At 36.4% G+C, this 5854-nt stretch overlaps 1 non-coding gene across 1 annotated transcript; it reads left to right on the top strand.

Annotated features, from left to right (window-relative positions):
* Window positions 1–220: 220 nt before the first annotated feature.
* LOC118344112 lies at window positions 221–327 on the top strand. The gene has a single exon (XR_004797877.1). It is a non-coding gene; the product is annotated as a small nucleolar RNA R71 (small nucleolar RNA).
* Window positions 328–5854: the final 5527 nt, after the last annotated feature.

Genomic DNA, 5854 nt, shown 5'->3' with positions numbered 1-5854 from the left:
ATGGGATTTCCATAACAATAAACCTAAGGATTTTTGTAAAGTGGGCTTGGCTGGCCCGGGTGTTAGACCATGACTGGGCATTTTCAGACGGGTAATCAAAGTACTTGAAGACCACTTCTAGTTGTTTATTAAAGAACTCTCCATTGCACATTGTCTCTACGAATTGTCTCATCTTAGGTTGTAAACCCTCATAGAAAAAACTTATTATCCTTCTATTTTCATACCATGATGAGGACAAGCGTTGAGTAAATCCTTGAACCTCTCCCAGCACTAATAAAAGGTTTCAGTGTCTTTTGGGGCAAAATTCATGATATGCCTCTTTAGTGCATTGGTTCTGTGTATAGGAAAGAATTTTTTTAAAAACTCAGTCTGCATCTATTTCCATGTTCCTATGGATCTAGGCCTCAAAGAATTTAACCAGGTCTTGGCTTTGTCTTTTAATGAAAAGGGAAAAAAGCTTGAGTCTGATTACTTCTTCAGTACAAGTTCGATGCATAAAAGTTGAACAAACCTCCTCAAATTCTTTGATGTGCAAATATGGGTTCTCAAACTCCATACCATGGAAATGAGGTATAAGGGGTATCATGCCAGGTTTAAAAATGAAATTATTCGCATTAAAAGGTTGTATAATGCATGAGGGTGAGCTAGTCCTAGCAGGTTGCAAATAATCTTTGAGAGTCCTGTTATGATTCTCCACTCTCCTCAAATCTTGTTCTTCTTCAGCCATGATATACTAAGACTCTCAGAGGATAACTCAAATGAAAGTGACTCATAATCAGAGTGTGTCACAAGTTCTGTTCTAACTAATCTAGAGGAATAGTCTCTACTCCAAGCACTCAAAATTTAACACAAAACAATCAAAACACAGAACAGGCAAATGATAAAGAAAAGGTAGGGTTAGATATCACGAAAGTGTGAAGAGGTTCACACTTAGTCTCCCCTTATTTTTGCCTTGTTGTTTCAGACCTGTAAATTGTCAATAATCCCCGGCAATAGCGCGAAAAACTTAGTTCTCCAATTTTATTACCTCCCAAGTACAGGAGGTGTTGTGTTGATGTGTAGTGACGGTCCCAAAGGTTGATTTCTCAAGGATTAAGACAACTTATACTTCAGAACTAAAAAGAAAAGAAATGGAGGTTGTATCTATCGAAGAACACCCTCTTGGCCACTATGTTGACCAAGGGGCAGATCTTTAATAGAGTTGCTCTCTTCCCAGTTGCCCAAAGATTCAATAGGTGTGAAGTAAGATTGGCCTACTGATATGAACCCGCGGGAAAGGAATCCCTTGAACCCACTGTCAATTTGAAAACTCCCCAAGAAAGCCAAAATCAAGTCTATGGATGGAGAATCTAGACCCGATGAGAACTCGTTTCAAGAACCTAGATTATATGAAAATCTAGACCCGTTGAAGAACCCGTCTCAAGAGCCCAGATTACAAAGGAGGAACGCCACAAAGGTTGTGATTTACCTTTGATAAGTTCAAAAGTTCAATTAAGAACAAGAGGAGTAAAACTCAACTCACAATGAATAAATTCATCAAATTTCATAAACTTCATAATCTGATTAGAATGAGGCTACATAGAGTATTTAAAGCAAAACCTAATTAAACCCTAGATAAAATAAAACCCCATCTTCCAAAAATACCCCTGAGTGAACAGTACCGTGGCTACAGTACGGCGCTACAGTAACTTGGCTACAGTAACCCTAACCCTAGTTCAATAAAATAATAACTTTCTAAACATGCCCTTACATAGGCATAAACCCAATTATTCTAAGCAAATAAAATAGGTCCTTGAAATTAATTAAATAAATTGAAAGCCTTCAAGTGTCCAAAGCCTATAAGTCATGTTGTTGCCATTTCCATAGCTTATGAAATGAATCAAAGCATAATCTTTATCGTTTAAGCCCTTGAACTTGTATTTGGCTCATCTGGAACTTGCAACATATCTTTAAGACTAGGCCCACCTTGGTTCCCATCATTCCCCCCCCTCTCCTCAAAAGGATTCGACCTCGAATCTCCACCTGGATCAAAGGGAAAAATGTTAGTAACATTATCATTGATTTCATATGCATTGTCATTAATTTGTTCAAGAATTTGAGAACATCCATCCAAACTACTCCTGTTGTCAACAGATAAAGACATTAAATCTAAAGGAGTAAATAGATTAAGTCTATAAACAATTTCAAAAGGAGAATATAAAGTGGTAGTATGCATGGTCCTGTTATATGCAAACTCTATAAATCCATCCATAACCATAAAAATAGAATTTCTACTCCTTTCTTTCCTAGGCAGCCCCAAAACAAAGTCCATAGATATGTCTACACATGACTCACTAGGAATAGGTAAGGGCGTATGCAACCAATGTGGCAAAACCTTAGATTTGGCCTTTCTACATGTAATGCACCTTCCACAAATACAATTGACATCTCTCTTCATCTTAAACCAATATAAATGTTCATGCAAAATGTCTAATATTTTCTTGACACCAGGATGACTACCCCAAATATATGCAAACTCAATGAAAGGCAAATAATAGTCTCACAAACGTTCATGCAACAGGTCAATGTATGACAAATGATACTCCCACAAACGTTCATGAAACACATCAAGGAATGACAATTGATACTTCCACAAACGTTCATGCAACACTTTGAAAGGCAAATGATATTCCCACAAACGTTCATGCAACAAAACAAAAGTCTTCCTTACACCATGGTTACCCAACAAACCACCATGTCCATCACAAATACGCAACTTACGCATAAAACTAGTAGGTACACAAAATCTATTATTTCTAAACAAGTACCAATCTAGTTTATAGAACTTACCAAACGATGCTTTCCCACATGTTCCATACACACTAGCACAGTCATCATCATTAGCATGCAAGTTCTTATCATATTTAAGTCTCAACAATTTTACATCTAAAATGAAGACAATGACATACCTTCTTGCAAAAGCATCAACCACAAAATTTTCCATACCTTGTTTGTATTTGAATACATGAGGAAAAGTCTAAATACAATCTTCCCGCTTAGCACGCATTCTAGTCGACAACTTACCTTGTCCCTTTAAGTGTGTCAAAAACTCATGTTCTTCCAAGAAAGGTCGGTTAGGAATTGTCGCACCTGGCACAAAATCAATGTAGGGCTCTATCTCCCTAATAGGTGGCAATCCACTAAACACAATGTTAGGAATCACGACCTCATATCCCTGCAACAAAGAAACAACAACACTAGGCAAAGAGTCGTTAAATTCGTTATTATAAAAGTTTGCCTTAGCATAAAAACTCACTTTTATATTTCTATTTCTCTCTGCAATCTCTTTTTCTTTTTCCTCTTGTGGCTCAACTCTTTTTTCTTGACTCTCAAATACCTCTCTATTTTCTTTTTCACTATCTCTTTCTTTTGATGTTTTCGCCTCATTCTCTTTTTTCCTCTCATTCTCTTTGTTCTTTTCACTCTCTCTTTTTCTTTCACTCTTCTCTTGTTTTGAACTCTCGGTCTTACAATTGTTTTTCAACTCATTCTCTTTCTTTCTTGAGGTTTCACTATTTCTTTTCTTCCCAATCTCACCTTCACTCTTGCTTTTCAGCTCAATTTTACATTCACTCTCACATTCACTTTTGCTTTTTAGCTCATTCTCACTTTCACTCTTACTTGTTTGCTCAATCTCCTTTTCACTTTTTCTTTTTTGATCATTCTCATTTTCACTCTTTCTTTTTTGAGCAACCTCACTTTCCAGGTTCAATTGATCCCCATGGACCTGTGTTGCAGTTAAAGGAGCAAGTTTGATTGTTTTTCCATCCTTTTCAAAACTATACATGTTCCTTAACCGAGTCACCTTCCTATCAAACTGCCATGGCTTTCCTAACAAAATATGACTAGCATGCATAGGCACTACATCACAAAGCACCATATCCTGGTATTTTCCAATTGAAAAAGAAACTAGCACTTGCTTATTTACCCTAACCTCTCCACAATCACTCAACCAGTGCAACATGTATGGTCTAGGGTGTTTCAAGGTACGTAAATTCAATTTCTCAACTAAAGTAGTGCTAGCCAAATTAATACAACTCCTCAAATCAATGATCATACTACATACCTTGTTGTTGATGTGGCATCTAGTATGAAAAATATTCTCACTCTTCTGCTCTATATCATCCATCTTAATTTCTGTATTGAGTGCATGCCTGGTAACAAGAGAATCACCATACTCTTCATTCTCATACCCATTTTCAATACTAAACTCGGGACGCCTCCTATCTCTCCTGTCATGAAGATTTCTAATTACCACATCTTGATGATCCATCCTATCCCTCACTTCACCCAATACAAAGTTCAACTTCTCAAACTGTTGTTGCATGACTTGCAACACAAAGGATGTGTTATCTACCATCTCCTTTGGTGATGAGTCACTCCTATGAGACATCATAATGTGCTGCACAAAAAGAATGTTAGTGAAAAACCTCACACACTCCCTTACGTGTTTACACTCAAATAATGACACTCTACTCGTGTGTAACTCTGAATTGGCTTTTTACTCGATAATAATCTCACACTCTCTTGCCTTTTACCTCAAGAGTTTTCCCACTCAAGTTCTTTAAGAACTAGTTGAACTAAATCAAGACAATACAACTTTGTATTATCCCAACTAGTAATTAGATCCAGGAAACAAGAACAAGAGAAACATGAAGGAATAAAAATGACATGATGATGGGAACCAAGGTGGGCCTAGTTTTAAAGATATGTTGCATGTTCAAGATTGGCCAAATACAAGTTCAAGAGCTTAAATGATGAAGATTCAGCTTTGATTCATTTGATGAACTATGGAAAGGGCAACAACAAGACTTAAAGGCTTTGGGCACTTGAAGGCTTTCAACTTATTTAATTTATTTAAAGCACTTATTTTATTAGTTTCGAATAATTGGGTTTATTATGGGAAACACTTAGGGGGGACTATGCAAGGGCATGTTGGGAAGTTATTATTTTATTGAATTAGGGTTAGTGTTACTGTAGCCAAGTTACTGTAGCGCGGCACTGTTCATCCAAGCGCGGCACTCAACTCACAATGAATAAATTCATCAAATTTCATAAACTTCATAATCTGATTAGAATGAGGCTACATAGAGTTTTTAAAGCAAAACCTAATGAAACCCTAGATAAAATAAAACCCCATCTTCCAAAAATACCCCTGAGTGAAGAGTACCGTGGCTACAGTATGGTTCTACAGTAACTCGGCTACAGTAACCCTAACCCTAGTTCAATAAAATAATAACTTTCCCAACATACCCTTACATAGGCATAAACCCAATTATTCTAAGCAAATAAAAAAGGTCATTGAAATTAATTAAATAAGTTGAAAGCCTTCAAGTGTCCAAAGCCAATAAGTCATGTTGTTGCCATTTCCAAAGCTTATGAAATTAATCAAAGCATAATCTTTATCGTTTAAGCCCTTGAACTTGTATTTGGCTCATCTGGAACTTGCAACATATCTTTAAGACTAGGCCCACCTTGGTTCCCATCATTCTTTTATCAATTCAAATCACTAAAGAAACTAAGAAAAAAAAAACAAAACTTGTGTCGAACAAACTCAAGCAGATTAAATGACAAACAAGAAATTTAATTATCTGGAAAAATAAACCTAAGTCTCGGGCAACCTTCGTACAGTGAATAATCTGAAGAATTTCATTATCCCATGGTCTTCTTCAAATGTTATTCCAATCAAGGGTAAAACATTCGGATGATGGATATGTTGGAAATAATAAAAGATATTCTCAATAAATCCCTATCGTCCCAATTTCGGTTAACACATTTAGAGAAATGGGATTTCACCTTTCAAGCATCCAACGCG

This window comes from Juglans regia, chromosome 12, assembly GCF_001411555.2.
Source record: "Juglans regia cultivar Chandler chromosome 12, Walnut 2.0, whole genome shotgun sequence".
Classification (NCBI taxonomy): domain Eukaryota; kingdom Viridiplantae; phylum Streptophyta; class Magnoliopsida; order Fagales; family Juglandaceae; genus Juglans; species Juglans regia.
This window is presented reverse-complemented; position numbering and strand designations above follow the sequence as displayed.